General features: G+C 40.4%; 1 protein-coding gene across 4 annotated transcripts in view; it reads left to right on the top strand.

The window, feature by feature from the left end:
* Nucleotides 1-19,198, top strand: part of KDM4C (lysine demethylase 4C) — a 415,273-nt gene that overhangs the window by 5,972 nt on the left and 390,103 nt on the right. For 3 of the 4 annotated variants that reach the window (XM_054689301.1, XM_037493847.2, XM_054689303.1), the window contains exon 3: nt 14,634-14,771. The gene's annotated coding sequence lies outside the window, so the exon portion shown is untranslated. Of the gene's footprint in view, nt 1-14,633; nt 14,772-19,198 lie in introns of those variants that run through there. The other variant, XM_037493848.2, reaches the window with a different exon arrangement.

The following is a 19,198-nucleotide window of genomic DNA, read 5'->3' as shown; positions in this document are numbered from 1 at the left end:
TGTAACTGAACATAAGTAGATGGCATTTTTCCTCCCCAACAGTTGTCAAAGGAACATTAGTTTTTTCAGTGAGGAAGACAAACAAAACAGATGGTGGTGGAAAGAACCTCAAATATTTTCAAAGGAGGAAATCCAAATGGATAATAAACTAAATACAGACTTTCAAGCTCATAAATATCCAGAATAATGCAAATTAAAACCCTTCTGATTGACAGATATTAAGAATTTGCCATTTCTGGAAAGGATGATAAGCAATCGGAACACTGAGATACTGCTATGGGGAGTATAAAAAGATATATCAATATCCAAACAGTTTGACAGTGTCAAAAATTGAAGTTTCCAATACTCTGTGGCCCAGCACTTAGATTCAGAGGTATACACTGAGACTACTCTATTGTGGACTGCAGATCAGAAATATCAGTATCTCCTGGCATTTGTTAACAATTGTAAATGTATAGTCCACACTATAGACTTTGTGAATCAGAATCTTCATCCTAACAGGATTCCTAAGTGGTACATAAGAAATTGTGCCCCATGTACATGGACCTGATAGCTCCAAACATAAACAATCCCATTATCTATGAACATGAGAAGAGAAAGTGTTATAGTCATATAATAGAAAGCTGTGTATCAATAAAAAGGAATAAATTTCAGTTAAATATAACATGGATATCCCAGTGTTGAGGGAATGGAACATGACAGAACACGACATAATGAAAATATGTAGAGTATAAATTCACACATAATCGTCAATAATAGATAAAACCTTGCTGCATTATTTAGGCATGTGCATAAAGGTAAACACATTAAAAAGAGAGGTGGGGGAAGGAAAACAAGAAAGTGATTCCTGAGTAAGTCAGGGCTGTATTTATCTCCAGAGAGAAACGAGATTGTGATCCTGGAGGGAAAGGAATTCAGTGGCAGGATGCTTGCAAAACTGGTATATATGTGGATAGTTTTTAAAGAGTCCCTGTTTTATAATTATTTGAATGGTATATAATGTTTTCTGCAGTTTTCAATGTGTGTGTTATACTTCACATTAGATAAATATTGTAGACTTATTACAAATTATGAAGAATCAGGTTTCTAACACACACACACACAAACACACACAACTACAGATTGAACTTTTTCTTTTTAAAAAAGATTTATTTATGCATACAAGAACTGGGGGTACAGGGCAGAGGTGTGGGGGATGAGAGGATTCACCAGAGACAGAGTGGGGAACAACAGGCAGATCGACTGAAATACACTGCTGAGGGGAGCAGCAGGCAAGTCAGGAGAGGTTTGCTGGGTCATGTGGGTAGCTCCCTGGCCAGGGATCGAACTCATGCTGCAGTGGCTGTGGATAGCTTAATAGGTTGCGTCTTAACTCCTTGTGCCACCAGGGAGGTCCTGAACTTTTTCTAACCTACAAATTAATGACTGACAATGAGAAATCTGAGAAGCAGGAAATACCAAGTATTAGATTAAGTGAAAAGAAATCTCAAGAAGAAAGCAATCACTCAGGCTGTGTTGCCTAAAGCTAGTACACCTAGACCTGACATTAATGGAGTGACCTTGTGGAGTTGGTGCACATATTATTTTAGTCAGGAGAAAGTTCCCATTTTTTTTGTCAAAAGATATATGGAAGTCATACTATAACCCAGAATACATATAGAAACTTGATATAATTACAGGATAATTAATTCTCCTGAATGGAATATTGCAATATATCCTGTCAGTGAATGAAACATGAAATATAACAAGAAAATTCCTTTCTATACGTAGTAGAAATATAACAAAACATCATTTTGTTGAAAACAAACCTCATTAAGACAAACTAAAATAGAAATTTCTAAGGCACACAAACATTAGCAGAATACAATCAGCTAAGAAATTCATGGTCACTTCAGGATATAGCTTGATATTAAGAAGGCTGTCCCTTCTTTAGGAGGCAGATCTGGTTTCAGTTCCTTAATTTGCCACCCAGTCTGTGTAACTTTGCAACTTTAACCTTCCTGAAATACAGAATCCTCATCTCAGAAGATGAATTAAAAGTATTAACTAATATGGTGCAGGCTTTCACCATGCAGCCTGTCATACAGTAAGCATTCAAATAAATTAGTCTGACTCCTTTTTCCTGCTTTCTCATTTAAGTTGGTAAAATGCCACTTTATAAAACTTATTTATGTTGTGCTACCAAAATTGTGCATGCCAGAAATTATACCTTATTCTCTGACATTTATGTTGCTGTTTTACTTTCTACTGTGAGACTGCAGTGCTTTTAAGGGCAGAGGGTTGACCATATTCAAATATATTCTCTAATCGTCCAACCTTGGCCATAGGTTTATACCTATGCCAAGCTGAACATAGTAAATACTTGATAAATACTTGCATGAAAAAAGAATAAATGGAATATAAAGGTTTTAAAAAAGAAAAAGCTGGAAAAACTTGCTGTTATAATGAACACCATGAGGTTTTTAGAATTGATGCTGAAAGATTCCTTTCTCCCCATGCTCCACTCTCTCCATCATCACATAAAATCATTTCATGTTTATACCTTTAGAAGGAAAGTAAAATGTGATGAAAGGAGAGGCTTGTGAGTTAGGTTAGTTTTTGCTGTTTCTGATTTCTATTTAATCCGCTCTCCCTAGAAGCCTTTATAGATACTTCCTTTTCTAGCTTAGTAACTGCTGTTCTGACAGAGGCAAGTGGAAGGGTCCCTGAGGAAGTGTGATCCTCTGAGTAAAAATGACTTGGATTTGGTAGGGGGGTGGCGGGGATCAGTGACCCAATCGTGTCTGAAAACTGCCATCTAGTGTTCATTTCTGAGAATACATCCTGATTTACTACTCCTGTGGTTCTAGATCCCAAAAATGTGTTTTTGATATTTTATTGTTTTACAATGGATTTTAAGGCAGTTTGATTACCAGAAGAAATACAGTTGGAAGTCTTTTCCACAGTTTTTTTCTTGAGTTCTTTCATAAGATTCTGGAATTACTCCTGAGATTTGTCAGTGAAACAATTGAGGAATTTGTTTTCCTTTTATTAAGTTTTATCTTCCTAAAGATACATGGACACAGTCTAATCAACATGGGAGAGTTTCATTTTCCCCTTTTATATTTTAGGACTCCCTAGTCCGGGATCCTTCAAAGAAAAACCACAAATGGGTTCCCTTCTATAATACTAAATTTAGATTATATAACATGAGCTACATGATGATTTAAAATAAACCAAACAGGGCGATGATTTAAAATAAACCAAACCCATCCCAAAACTTGGGCCCGTGCCCACCAGGCCTATAGAGGAAAATTCAGACACCCAAATTTAATAGGATTTACATAGGAAAGATAAAGGATGGGTAAGATTATCACGGCAGCAAGACAGACATACAGGTTCTGTTTATAATTCTCACTTAAACGATAGTCTTTCTGAACTAAAACAACTCGAACCAAAATTAAATGTGAAATCCTGGGCAGCAAAGATCAGGGGACATCAAGAGTTTTTACCAAAAGAGCATTCTTTCCTCATTCTGCTCCAACCCTGAAGTTCCCAGGATCAAAAATCCTGCCAATACTAGCCTCCAAAAATGTGTGAATGTTCCAGGTAGAGGGGGTAACTACAACAAAGGGCCCAAAAGAGAAGTAATCACGGGAATGTTCAAGCTAAGACTTGTGCTTGTTGGAGTGTTTGGAAGAACACAAACCGAGGTCAGTGCACTGGGGAGTACTATGTATCTTAGTTGTGGCCCTAGAAATCCACATTTTACTTCCCTCTCAGCCTGCTCTCTGCCTAGGAAGGTGTTTTCTGTTAATACCCTTGCCATCTCACTTTCTGGTAGATCTCCCAAAAGGAGCATCTGTGGGAAAACAAAAAGAATAAGGACTGGGTATTTATTGCTCCGTCTTTGCAAGATTCTCACAGGCTTCCTATATCCCATTCACTGAAGAGCTCAGCTCTTGACAGCTGTTTCCAGAGTCTTCTCTGTTTTGGGCGTCTGGTAGCACTCTCTCCTATGCCCCTTCCAGTTTAGGGATGGTATCAGAACTGTAATGTTACTACACCCCAGGGTACTACACAATTACTTGGGATTCCCTTTCCTCTTCCCTTTTCCTCACCCCTGTGAAAACAGCAGAATCATGTCACCCTGCCTCCTAAGTAGAGCTGGAGTACATCTTATTAGGAATATACCCAATTGTGTTAGTGTATGGGAAATTCAGAATTTTTAGTGTGTAAGTAATACTTTTGCCTTACAACCATAAATAATATCATGTTCTCTTCATTTTCACTGTGCCCCTCAAAACCAAAACATCTGGGACTAGAGAGTACAAATGTTTTCAAATAGATTGAAATTGGTTTTGAGGCACTGAGAGTCTTTTCATCAAAGTGTAATATAACTAGAAAATAGGGAACAACAATTAGACTCTGCCCAAATCTACTGACTAGCATTAAGAATGGGTTAATCGGGCCTCCCCGGTGGTGCAGTGGTTGAGCACTGGGTTGCGAAGCTGTCCGCGGCCTCTGCAGCGCCGGTTCGATCCCCGGCTGCTCCCCGGCCACCGGAGGAGGGTCCCACATGGCACCCGCTGCTCCCCTCAGCAGTGTACTTCGGTCCTTCTGCCTGCTCTGCTCCCCACTCTGACTCTGGTGAATTCTCTCACCCTCCCGCGCTTCTGACTGTACCCAGTGCATGTATAAACAAAACAAACAAACAAACAAATAAATAAATAAATAACATGCCGCTATTAAAAAAAAAAAAAAAGAATGGGTTAATCTTTCTTAGTTGGGAATACTGCCGGAAGAAAGTCCTATGGTGCCTGGAAGTTAAGACACTTTAAGGCAATTAAGAAAATGACCTTTGCTGAACGTTTGGCCAGGGCTTATGTTTAAATGAAAAAACAAAGTTTATGACAACCTGACTTTGATACAGTGAATGGAACTAGGGTGCACCTGCACTTCCAGTTTTCTCAATTTTAGTCCAAAATAGGCCTGGATCAAGCATTACTGAAAGAGCTCCTGCCCAGGTTCCCCATCTGGTGGCTCACACCTGCAGCGACAGAACATGCTCCACATAGGTGCCGCCAACACGGCACTAGAGCTCTCCGGAGCTTGCAACATGGGTCATTGCTTAAATGCAATCAAACAACTACGCTTAAGCCCACCCAGGACGTTTCCACTTTGCAGAGGTTGCAGAAGCCGCCCCAGGCATAAAGGACACCCACCACACGACACACCCTCCGATCCGCACCACTCCAGAGGCCTCCTTCTGACATCACCTAAAGGCCACGTAGGTTGGCGTGGAAACCTTGAGTACGTCAGGGCCTCCCTAAAACAATCCCGCGGCTTCCTGGTCATCAGAATATCCTTCCTGCTAAAGGATCTTCCAACTCTATGTGGTAAATATTGCGTTGTCCGACCCGTAAAAAACTACCAGTGAACTGGCCCACGTGATTCGCCAAGACCGGAACTGCCGCCTTCACTGGCGGATCCAGGTCACGTGATGCACCGCCAACCCAGCAGGTCACGTGAGGCCTGAGGTGCTGGAACGCTGGCGTCCTCGTCTTTCTGCGCTTGCGTGGGGAATCTGGTGCCACTTGGGTGGAAAAATCTTTCAAATAGTACTTTCAATACTAGGCCCCATTTGTCCTCCCACTATCTCCTCCGAGGTTGAGGCACAAGTCCACGCGCGGTGTAGAGAATCTAGGACCAGGCAGCAAAGTCGCACCGAGACCACCGGGGCACGGACGTTTTCTTTTGCGTTAGGTGCCTGCGATAAGGCCACTAGCTGATTCAGCGAACTGCGGGCAATTAGACAGCCCTGCTGGCTTATTGAGTCCCAGGTTTGCAGATCCGCGGAGGACCTGAATTGGCGATCCCCTCGAAGGGAGATTTGGTGTAGGAGGATGTGATTAAGTGCCAGAACCAATCCTGTTCCTTGCCCCTTGGACCTTTTTTTGGGGGGCTCTTGAATTACCGTCCTCAGAGTTCCCTACAGATGGTCTGCAGACCCTGTGACCTGCTTGTCCATTTTCCCCTTCCCTGGGACAGTGTCGATCTACAGCCAGAGTATCTTCTCCTTAGGAACCCCTTCATCACCAAGGGTCATTTAGGACTCTTCCTTATTTGTAGAAACCCACTTAGAACTCTATTTTCAGGAATTTCCACCTCTCCTTTCTGGTAGGCTATTTTTTAATTCCCTCAAATTATATTAATTTGTCTGTCCTTTACATATCTCTGTAACTTTGGGGATTCATTGCACACTGTCATGTGTGCACATGCTTCATTCACCCTCCCCCCAAACTCTCCGCCAATTCCTACCCCTTCCTTTTCCCCTGCCATCCTTCCTCCCACCATTCCCTTTGGAAACCAGTATTTTTCACAGAATCTGTCTTTTGTCGTGTGTGTTCTTTGCTAATTTATACTCCACAGTTAAGTGAAACCATCCAGTATCGTCTTTCACTTTCCAACTTATTTCACTTAGCATCATAACCTCAAGATCCCTCCACTTTGTCCTAAAGGCACAGAATCATCATTAAGTAGCTGAGTAGTATTTCATTGAGTCTGACTTCTACATTTCCTCATCCAGGACTTCTGATAAGCTTTTGCTCAGGTTTAAGGTAGTACATGCCTCCCACCTATAAAGATAAATGACCCGTTTGGCCCTTAAGATTGTATATTAAACTGATCCCCATCTTTTTAATCTCTTTACCCCTCCAACTGAGATTGTATTTTCATTATGGCCCTCATTTCCAGCCCATCTTAGAAGTCAGAGGAAGTAATCCACCTTTACCTTTTTAAGGTGAAGGCAGGGAGAGAAGGTGAAGGTTTAAGTGTCTCAGGTTGCTTTGTTAAAATACCTGTTTCAGGGGCCTCCCCAGTGGCGCCCCGGTTGAGCACTGGGTTGCGAAGCTGCCTGCAGCTTTTGCAATGCCAGTTCAATCCCTGGCCACTGGGCGAGGGTCCCACATGGCACCCAGACCTCTCCTGCCACCTGCTGCTCCCTTCAGCAGTGTACTTCATCAGTCTGCTGCTCTGCTCTCCACTCTGCCTCTGGTGAATTCTCTCACCCTGCCGCACTTCCGACTGTAAAAATCTAAAAAAAATTATAAAAATAAATAAAATACCTATTTCAAACTGAAGTATAACTTTTACTTTGATGTTTAAGTCTAGTAATTTTATCTGTATTTTTCTTTTTGAGTCGCCCTGGTATCATGCATGCTGAACCAAATAATTCATATCTGATCCTTATGTCAAAAGAATAGGGTTGAGATTAGCTACAATTGACCATATCAAATTCAGTCCTTTTTGAATGTTCCTCATTGGATATCAGCTGCTGCTGCTGTAAGGAGATGAAAATAAGCCCATATGGAAAAGAAATGAGGCCGAGGTCAACAGTCTCAGCTGAGCTTCCTGCTGGCGTCTTCCAACAATTGTGAGCTTTGGGAGGGACGTCATTTGTACCTTCTTTCTTCTACACCTCAGAAAATGGAGTCCTTTTTCAGGATGTAATCAAATGAGTCAGGCGGGGAGAGAAACAGACATTCGTAGGTCTTTTGTGATGGAATGGGAATAAAGGGCAAGCAAGATCTGACAGAAAGAGAAGAATGTCAACGGAATCCCCTTGAGGTAGACATTTCAGCCAGCCAGTGAAATGGATGTTACAAGAGTGTGCAGTCTTGTGGAGAGTAAAGACGATATCTATGTGATGAAGCAACAGTAAGCACAAGAATTGAGTTGGAAAGTACCAGAAAGGAATAAAGAGTAGGTAGTTAGATCCAAAGACTACACAGAGCTATCTGGAAGAAAGATGAATACCATCACCTGTTGTAGCTGATGAGTTTAGAAAGGTTTTTTGCCTTGGCAGCTCTCGTCCCAAGAGTGCCCGTCTGTGTCTTTGTAGACATCTTTCTTTAACCTACTGTTTTCAAAAATGCAGCTGTCCTGCCCGCCAGTGATTATGCAGGTGTTTCTTTTCCAAAGAAGCTTTTTTCTACCTTTTTGTGTCTGTGCAAAAGTCCTTTCCTTTCCTTTCCTTTCCCTTTTTTTTTTTTAAAAAATAAACCTGCCCTTTTGGATATATTTAAGAAGCCTTTTTGCCTGACTAGATATATGAAGAGCCATCCTATAGACAGAGAAAATAAAAATGCTTTGTAACACTACACTAAAATTTAAAAACAAAGACTCATTCTAATATGCAAAAGTGCACATTTCAAAGTTCATATCATTCACCCCACAGACTCATTCACTTATTATTTTGGTATAGCTATTATAAAGGCTTGAAACATAATCCTAAATTTCCCCTATATGTAGCATGAGATTCCTTTAAGTATATAGCTTGATACAGCATCACTTAGAAAACTACAAAAAACATTTGGAACTGTCATAGCAGCAACAGTTTTTAGGGGATGAGTTGAATCATGCTCAAATAGAAATCCAATTTCTTTTTTTTTAAGATTTATTTTATATATTTATGCATATAAGAACTGGGGTGTAGGCCATAAGAGCAGGGGGAGAGAGGATTCACCAGAGACAGAGTGGGGAGCAGAACGGGCATATCTACTGAAATATACTACTGAGGGGAGCAGTGAGCGACACAGGAGAGGTCTGCTGTGCCATAGGTGGGTTAGTTCCCTGGCAGGGCATTGAACTCATGTCACAGTGGTTGGAGATAGCTAAATAGACTGAGACTTTAACCCCTGTACCCCAGGGAGGCCTCAGATCAAATTTCTTACTGAATTTTTCTTCACCTACTTGAGAAAGAAATTAGTTACATGAACATGAAAGAAATCCAAAATCTTCAACTTCATGTAACTTTCATTGGCCCAAAAATGCATCTATTCAAATATTCTTAGTACTTAGCCTCATTAATAAGTTTTGGTTTTATACAAATAACTACAGTACAGCAGTTATTTTTGAACATATATTCCTGGAAACTCATAGGCATGAACAAGCATATTTTACAAGCAGTTGGATTATTGAAAACTACTTTTGCAAAAATAATGTAAAAATAAGTGAGATAGGGGCCTTCTTGGTGGTGCAGTGGTTAAAGTATAAGTGCTATTAAGCCATCACCAGCCACTGTGAATTGAGTTCGAGCCCTGGTCAGGGAGCTGACCCACATGGTGCCACATTCCTCTCCTGTCTCGCCCGCTCCTCCCCTCAGCAGTGTATTTCAGTTGATGTGCCTGTTCTGCTCCCCACTCTGTCTCTGGTGAATTCTCTCACCACCACCACCCCCACACCTCTGGGCTACCCCCCAGTTCTTGTATGCATAAATAAATACATCTTTTAAAAAATCAGTGAGATAACAATTTCACAATATATAAATATATCAAATCATTGTGTTGTATACTTAAGTTAAAACAATGTTAAATGTCAATTATATCTCAATAAAATTGGGGGATGAGGGGGAAAGAAAGAAGTATGACTTTAGGGCTTTGGTGTATAGATTGGAAATACCATAAAAATCCTGGGACTAAAAGCATAGAATATTCCTAACTAGGTGTTCATTCAATCTTGGCATAACTGCAATGAAAATATTTTATACTAACCTCAATTAATCATATTCCAAGAATATGGGAGCTAATGGTAAATAGGATTTGAAGGAGGTTCCTCATATGCAGATATTTTTACCAAACCAATTACAAAGTGTAAATGAGTTCAGGTTTTCTGGAAACATAAAAACTATAATGTCATGTATAATTTTAGCAGTAATTCTTGAAGGCATTTAGAACTTAAATACACTGGCTCTTTAACATAAGTGTATGTATAGTATTGTAGAGTTAATGAAGAGAATCTCCTCACAACAAAAGATTTTCCCCATATCTATCCTAGTTCCTTAATTACCCCAACATTCCAATTAAAAGCTGGAAGAAAATCCACTCTGTTTAATCACCAAGGAAAGATACAGGGACAATCAAAGCCATAAAACAGAGAAGGGAATAGAAGGGGAGGAGAGCATGATGGAGTGTGGTGGATGACTGTGAGCAATTTGGTGGTGGGAAAAGTATGGTGACCACAAATGAGGAGAGAAATCCTATATTGTGAAAAAATAAACAAGGATATTTTAAAAATTCATGATACAAAGGGAGTAATGCATTATATCACACACTCCACCAATTTTCTAGAGATCATTTATAATAGTTTCCTGACAATAAAATATCAGACACACAGTCCCACATAGCCAGTCAGCCTAAATCACTCTAACCTGCCACAATAATATTCAAAATTTATCAGAACACAAAAAACACAAAATTGCTTGCTCACAAATACAACAGCTAGCCTATAAAAAAGAATAAAAATAGAAAATGTACAGTGTCTTTTCATCTTCAGTGACTCAAGAGACATTGAAATGTCAACTAAAGCTACAACATGAAAATTTATTGATCTCTTGTAAAATGTAAACAAATATTTGCATGCTAAGAATACACCTTTCAGAGCTGGCTAACAGCTCTCATTTAATGAACATCTACTAGAAATACTTTCCATGTCACCTGGGGTTAACATTCATAATGCTAAGTTGGACAGGGCAGAGATAGTTCAGTATAACTGTTAACTTTTTTTTGGATACAAGTAATAGAAAATGCATTGCGAAGTTGCTTAAGGAAAAGATAATTTCAAATAAATGCAACATTATTTTTAATCAAGAATGTCTTTTAAAATCATCCTGTTTTTCATATGAATATCCAAACTATTTTTTCCAGAGTTCAATGGATTTCAAAATATCAAAATTTAACCCTGCAATTTGCTGTTATTAGTATTGTGAGCAACTGAATAACTCATTTCTTGCAAGTATTGTTTCTGAATTGATTTAAAAGGTAATTAATCTACATAATAGTTTTCAAAGCTGTCATAGCCATACTACAACTGCATTTAATTGTCAAAACTAGGGCCTCTATGATGGCGCAAGGGGTTAAGACACAGCCTATGAAGCTGTCTGCAGCCACTGCAGCACCATTTTAATCTCCAACCAGGGAGTTACCCCCATAGCGTAGCAGACCTCTCCTGGCTTGCCTGCTGCTCCCCTCAGCAGTGTATTTCAGTCATCCACCTGTTCTGTTCCCCACCCTGTCTCTGGTGAATCCTCTCAACCCCTACACCTCTGGCCTGTACCCCAGATCGTGTATGCATAAATAAATAAATCTTAAAAAATAATTATCAAAACTAAATTATTCCATTAGGTAATACTGTGTTAATTTTATTTTTTACTTGAGGTAACTTTGGTGTACAACTATATGTTTTAGGAGTAAAATTTCACATTCTTCAAATTATGTTACCACACCACAACTGCTACTAAAGTACCAGGAACCACCCACTACCATCTATTGTACCTCCCCTCCCCTCTTTGCTCTTACCCCACCTTTCCCCTATCCCGTGTTGGTAGCTTCAATTCTGCAGATAGATTTCTAAGATTCATATTGGTTTTGTTTTTGTCCCTTTGCTTTGTTTCTTTATATTCACATTTGTGTGAAATTAACTAGATTTTGTCTTTTTCCTTCTGACTTATTTCACTTAGCACAGTCCCCTCCAGTTCTATCCATGTTGTTGCAAATGGCAGGATTTCATCTTTCTTGTAGCTGAGTAGTATTCCATTGTGTGTATATACCACATCTTAATCGACTTATCTGTTGTCAGGGGCATAAGTTGTTTCCATAGCTTGACTATTGTAAATAGTGCTGCAGTAAATATAGGAATGCACATATATTTTTGAATTAGTGTTTAATATACTTTGGATAGATACATAGGAATGTAGCTGGATCATATGGTAGATTTATTTTTAATATTTTGAGAAACCTCCATATGTTTTACACAGAAACTGGATCAGTTTAAATTTCCACCAACAATGTATGAAGATTCCTTTTTCCTTAAAAAAAGATTTATTTACTTGTGCATACAAGAGCTGGGGTACAGGCCAGAGATGCAGGGGGTGAGAGAATTCACTAGAGACAGAGTGGGGAAATACAGAGAGAGTGACTGAAATACACTGCTAAGGGGAGCAGTGGGCGAGACAGGAGAGGTCTGCCTCACCACGTAGGTTTCTCCCTGGCCGGCCAGAGATCAAACTCGTGCTGCAGAGGCTGTGGATTGCTTCATAGCGCAGTGCTTAATCCCTTGCGCCACCAGGGAGGGCCTAACCAATAATTTTAAATAACAACTAAACAGTCCAAATCGCTGATTAGTATATGGAGTCACCTAAAATTCTTAGCAAATATGTTAGACCAAAGCCATAGAGAGATCTGAATGCAACCCTGCAAATTGTACCTGTCCTGCTGAACTTATCCATCTCTGTCAGCAGAGTTTACAGCTTACAGTCAGTGAGCATCTTTGGACCCTGGGTTAAAAGAGTTTAATGCTCAGCTTGTGGCAAGCCTGCTTTGCTAAATTGTTCAGGACCAGGATGCACCCAGTTCTAGTTATGCCACCTGAGATCCAAGTGTGTTGTCTCCATGTTCTTAATAAATATCCAGTCTTCATATCCCAGCAGGGCCTTGTTCTGGCCTCCATTTAAAGGTTCCACCTGTGAGGGGTGACATGGAGATGCCATGGAGGAATCATGGAGGTGCCACAAAATTAGGGCATTTTCATAAACAAATGTGGCAGTTGCTGAGAAGTCCTGGGTAAGGGATTACAGAACTACGTCTTCCAATATGGGGGACAAGAAGATAACTGAACCCAGTAGGGCATACTGAGCCCCAGTCAGCGATGTAGAAGTGTTGGCCATCACAATTCACCCCAGGAATTGAAACTTGCGGGACATGTTAAGCCCCATTGAGGGACGCTGAGGCACCATCCACCTTGCACTGCCTTTGTTGTCGCTGCTCCACTGGTTTCCCACAGATCCCTTCACATTGGTTCCTTCCTTCTCCTCACAGCCCTGACCTCACTTTGCAAAAACCAGGACTTTCAAACCTCATGGGTCTGGAAGTTATGAGAAGGTGGTGCTTGCACCCATGAAGTGTTGGTGGATGGAGTTTGAGAAGGAGATGACAGGAGCCCTCTAGCCATTGAGGTTCACGTTGTTCCAAGTGTCAAAAGACCCATGTTCACCCCAGTGACTGATGGTCAAGTGATGCCTCCTTATATACCTTTGGTGGTACTTCTAGCAAGTTATGTATTACATGAAGAATGTTGAATCCCAGGGAAATGTTTCTGTAACTAACAACATTCTGGCATTTGACACCTGTATTGCCTACACAACAGCCATCTATTCATTTTAGTGAGAGTCTTAATCTGTCTGACCAGAAAATCACTGTTGATATGAGGTGGGTGGAGTGGAGGCATAAGAAAGAGCCTGAGGACAGTTCTTGAATACTGCCTGTCCCAGACAAGATTCGGGAGGCATAAAATAGCTATGGAAGACTTCTATATTCCATTCTGTTCTGATGTAATGTGTTTACAACTGATCTTTACCCTTCTTACTATCTAAGACTTTTTCTGCAATGCTTCCTGGTGAGTGATCTTACTTACAACCTCATCTAGTCAGTTTGGACCGCCTTCTCATCTATGAGAACTTCTAGGGCCTAAATCTACTTTTCTGTTGGGCATCCTTTAGACTGGAAAAAACCAGATAGGACTTTAAAGTCTGGTGAAGAATCTGAGTTCAAAATCATATTTGAGGCCTCCCTGGTGGCACAAGGGGTTAAGCACTGCACTATGAAGCAATCCGCAGCCACTGCAGCACGAGTTCGGTCCCCAGCCAGGGAGCTACCCACATGGCACAGCAGACCTCTCCCGACTCACCCGCTGTTCCCCTCAGCCGTGTATTTCAGTCAATGTGCCTGTTCTGTTCCCCACTCTGTCTCTGGTGAATTCTCTCACTCCCTGCATCTCTGGCCTGTACCCCAGCTCTTGTATGCATAAATAAATAAATCTCAAAATCATATTTGAAATATTTCAAGTGCAACAATGTAGACAATTGTGTTGTGGGTGATAGTGCTGTAAGTAATATATTTCTTGATATTCTGTACAACAAACAAATGAATGTCTGAATATGTTCAATATGTTCAATTTTGACAACTATATAATCATAGTTGGTAAGAGCCATACACCTATGGACTTTTGATCCTGCAAGGCAAGAAATTATGACAGAGGGCCTCCCCGGTGGCGCAGCGGTTGAACGCCGGCTTGCAAAGCTGCCCGCAGCTTCTGCAGCGCAGGTTTGATCCCCGGCTGCTCCCCGGCCACCGGAGGAGGGTCCCACATGGCGCACAGACCTCTCCTGCCGCCCGCTGCTCCCCTCAGCAGTGTACTTCAGTCCTTCTGCCTGCTCTGCTCCCCTCTCTCTCTGGCTCTGGTGAATTCTCTCACCCTCCCGTGCTTCTGACTGTACCCAGTGCTTGTATAAATAAATAAATCTTTAAAAAACAAACAAACAAAAAAACTACATTAAAAAAATAAATAAATCCCTGAATTTAAAAAAAAAAAAAAAAAGAAATTATGACAGAAAAGCATCTCAGCTATCCACACAGACATATTTTTCATCTACTTTTTAGTGATCCTATGTTCACATTTGAAAAGGTATAAGAATAGTGGGTACCTGAGATTGTTCATTATTGTCCAAAGACTACTTGTTTATTAGAAGTGAAACAGAAGTGTGATCTTCTACTATTGAGAAACTTGTCAAGGACAAACAGAAACCTCTCTTTCCCCAGACTCTTGAAATGCTGGTGTGTAACCTGATGACTGTTGAATATGTAAAATGCCCTACATTCACACAGAAAACTTAAAGAATGTATCTGACAAAGCCTATGGGTTTCCCTGGAGCCTCTAGAACTGAAGAAGAACTGCAGGTGAGTACTGCTCTGAACTTACCTTCAGAGCACTTTCTGCATTAGTGTTATCATACTAAAAGCAATCTTTAAATCAAAGTAAATATGAAAATCCATTTTGTAATTGTTGGGGGAACTGTTTCATGCTAGTTTCCTCATGACTTCACAAGTTGTTAGTGTCAACTCACTTGAAAAATTCGGTATCTAACTAGGTGCTGATAAAGTCATGAAAGCAAGAAAAGAAGAAAGGGAAAGAAATACAAATGGGCCAAGTTAAGGACTATGATTAAATTCTGGGATCTTGTAGTACATACTTTTGCCTATGTGGTAGAAAGTGGAGAGATGAATCTTCTCTTACTGTTAATAAACTGCATAGTTTGGGTTAAATGATTTGAGAAAAATCCAGAATCTGATAGTATATGCTTCTTTTTGGGAATACTTACAGACTTGGAAAGGTAGGATTGAAACCAGCTTCCAGAGTAATCTTAAATGTTATTTAGTTTGTTGAAAGTGAATATAGAACCATTTAAATCTTGCAGATCTATGCTTACTGATGGGAAGCTGCTCTGGCCATGCCCCCTAATACAATGATGTAAACAAAAGGTTTGAATGATGCGAGGAAAGGATCCTTCCTCTTCTGTAGTCAGAGCCTCTGGACTTTTTCTTAAAGAGACATGTATGATTACTTTTAGGACCACATGGATAGTCTCCTCATTTCACTAACTTCAACGTTAACTTAAAGTCCCTTTTACCACATAACATTCAGTTATGGATTAGCACCTGAAACTTTCAACCCACCACATTGAGCATTAATGAATTGCATAGACAAATGGTCACCACCAAGATGTGGCTATCTCAGATACGGGTCTACATCACCTTAGGGCTTCTTGGGCACCTAGGTACACTGATGTTTCTAGGGATGCCTGCATCTGGTTCATGGATATATCAGAAAAGGCCAATGGGGCAGTATAGAAAAGTTAACCCTGTTTACCTTTGAAGGGCCTGATCACCAGGTTGGCCTTTGTTTGGTGTTTGGGAACTGCAATTTAGGGAGGGTTCCCAAATCTTACAGAACTGATAAGAGTGATTCATTGTATTTAAATTATTTCTACATCCAATGTGGTTTATGCTGAACATCAATTTTCTTTCTATAAGTGTGGGATTTTAGTGTGTGTTAGGCAGAGTATATCCTCATGATCAGACCCCAGTAAAAACCTTGGACAGCAAACCTTTTTTAATTTTAAAAAAAATATTTTTATTTATGCATATAAGAGCTAGGGTGTAGGCCTGAGATTTCGGGGAGGAGGGCAAGAGGATTCACCAGAGACAGAGTGGGGAGCAGAGCGGGCAGATTGATTGAAATACACTGCTGAGGGGAGCAGCGGGAGAGACAGGAGAGCTCTGTTGCACCATGTGGGTTAGCTCCCTGGTCAAGGATGGAACTCAGCTGCAGTGGCAGCTGATAGCTTCATAGTGCTGAGTCTTAACCTCTTGCATCACCAGGGAGGCCCCATGGACAGTGAGTCTTTTAATGTGTTTCCCTAGTCAGCAACATCTCGTATTTTGTTAGAGCTTACTCTTGGGTGGAAATAAGCATGTATGAATCTTCTGGGACAGGACTCTTGAAATTTGTCAGATTCCCTCCAGGCTTTTTGTTTGTTTGCTGGCTTTGTTTTGTATCCTTAGACTGTAATAAATCTTAGTTGTTAGTACAACTGTGCTGAATGTTGTCAGTTCCTCTGGTGTGAATCATTGAACTTGGGGATGGTGTTGAGGACCCCAAACTCAGTTGGTGTTGAAAGTGGGATTTGCTAGCCAACTCTAACTTGCTAAAACTTGGTAAAAGTATTGTTCCAGTAAAGTATGAAGGAAGGAATGAGTGACGACAAACATTTCAGACTTTGATTATCTATGGTGTCATCCAAGGTATGAAACAGAAATCTTTTGAGAGGTAGGAGTAAACTGTAGAATTAAAAAAAAATTTTTTTTTGCTCTAACCCAAGGAGAGTTGACTTGTTGGATTTTTTTTTTAAGATTTATTTATTTATTTATTTATACAAGAACCGGGGTACAGACCAGATGTGCAGGAGGGTGAGAGGATTCACCAGAGACAGAGTGGGGAACAGAATGGGCAGACTGATGAAATACACTGCTGAGGGGAGCAGCGGGCGACAGGAGAGGTCTGCCGCGCCACGTGGGACCCTCTCCCGGCCGGCCGGGATTGAACCTGCGCTGCAGAGGCTGCAGACAGCTTCACAGAGCTGCGCTCAACCACCTGCGCCACCAGGGGAGGGCCTTGCTGGATCTTTTGACTGGTTTTATTTTTATTTATTATTTTTTTTCTGTGTTGGAAAGTTTTATAGTGGTGCCTTTTTGGTGGGAGGAGAAAGGGCTCAAAATCTCCTGCAGGTGAACTTGAATGGGCCAAAAATATTGAAAGTTTGTATTGTTCTTTCTTCTCAGTGGGAGTAAAGATGTTAGATTAATCCTAGGACTAGAGCAAAGCAAACCAAAGGGATAAAAGAGAAAAAAAGGATGTCAGTCATTTCTTCAACATCATTGCTATCACTGCTCCAGTACATAACCCATCCCACCCAACCCCTGCATTCCAGCTGAAATTCTTCCTTGGTAGTTGTAATATTAGCCCTTTAAAAGTTATATGTACTGGTAGAAGATTGAGTGGATTTCCACTTAAAAGGAGAGGGGAGATTTTTTTCTTTTTAACAGCTTTTTGTTTTGTGGCTATCCACGTTGATGTAGATCAAAACTGATGTAAAATGTTTTAAGTTTGTAGCTTCATGAATGCTGGCAGGATTATCCCAGTCAGGGAAAGCTGCAAAAAGAAACTCTTAGAGGGACATAAATTCTTGCCTTTTGCTATTGATAAATGGATTGAAACTTAAATAAAAAGAAAATAAATCTCTGTAACAAATGATATCTGCTATATTTTTTGCCTATTGGAAACTCTGGAAAAAAGGAAACAACATGAAAGAGAGGCATTCTCCATACGGAAATGCACTTTTGGAGTGACACAAAGTGGATTTGGTTGCTAATGAGGTTTTGAAAAATCAGATGTCTGATCCGTGAAGACTGAGGTTTTCCAGCCTAATGTGCATATTTTTGAGTGGGCCTATTTGTACTATAGACTGACAAGATGAAAAGAGTATAATAAAGCCTTGCTTGTCAGTAGGGCTTGGTACATGGCTAGCTTGTCTTGTGATAGCTCTCCTTATTTTGCTACTGCAAAATAAGAGAAGACACTTGCAAGTTTTTTGTTTCTGAAAAGTTGCTCTGCTCAGAAAGGAAAAAAAGAAAAAGAAAAGAAAAGAAAAGAAAATTCAGACTATGGGAAAGGTGCAGATTTAGGACATCTCTTGTGGGCTAAGTTGGGGAAACATCACAGATGCTGGCTGAACCATCTGGACCACAAACAAATGCCCACAGAATAGGGCTTATTTCTGATGGGACCAACTGAAATCAAGCTACTGATTGGTTCTATACTTGCAATATAGAGACTGATTACACCCTAATTTGTGATCCTGCAAAAGCTGCAAGTTGGGGAAGAGCACATTGTAGGGACTGTGACCCGTCCACCCACTACTGACAGATCAGACTCTGGACCCCATCTCTGCATTGTCCCACTGCTGTTGACTATGTTAGGCTTTCCTGATTCGCTGTGGTTTGCAACAGTGGCCTGATAGCCTGCTCTATTTCTCTCACCTTTTTCTTGGTATATATACCTTAGTAAGGCAATTTCATTATTAAATGCATCTGTCTTTAGAAAGAGATTGATTTCTCCTGGACTACTCCCTGGAAGAATGATCAGGACAAAAGAGTCGGGAGCCTGTGTAGATTTACAAAATTTTTTTAAATTCAAGATATCATTCTGAATATGATGTGTCATATGATATGATTAAACTAGATTAAATTGTTTTTCTGAAATAATGCTTTTGTGCCTCTTACCCTTCCAGATGAAAGGTCTAAATGGGAGTATGAGATGACTAAAAAAATATTGTGATTGCTAAATACGAACACAACTGATTTTGTAATGATGGAGCCCTGGCACCTATAGAGATGGGTAGGGGAAGGACATTAAGGACCTTCATTTTTTTTTTTCAGAACTATTCTTGGAAGCCTTGCTCTCCTTCTAAAGGAAAAGTTACTATGTACCTTTCCAAGCTGTGAGCACTTTAGATTCAAACTATTCTTTAACTTAGGCCCAAACCTGAACATGAAATGGAATCAGGTGACCTCAACACTAGCACATTCCTGAAGAACACATACAAATGTCATGTATACTTGTAAAGCTATTAAACAGATGTTGTAGACAAAACAGTTTGGAACTGAACGCCTCCTGCAGTTTCTCTAAAACCAGAGACTGAATTGTATGATTTGGACTAACCTGAGAACCTAGAGTAGAAGCCCCCACATTGGGGCCTTGTTAACCT

This window comes from Talpa occidentalis, unplaced genomic scaffold, assembly GCF_014898055.3.
Source record: "Talpa occidentalis isolate TD23 unplaced genomic scaffold, MPIMG_talOcc4v2.1 talOcc4.7, whole genome shotgun sequence".
NCBI classification, from domain to species: Eukaryota; Metazoa; Chordata; class Mammalia; order Eulipotyphla; family Talpidae; genus Talpa; species Talpa occidentalis.
The sequence above is the reverse complement of the archived record's forward strand: the minus strand, read 5'-3'. Positions and strand labels throughout refer to the sequence as shown.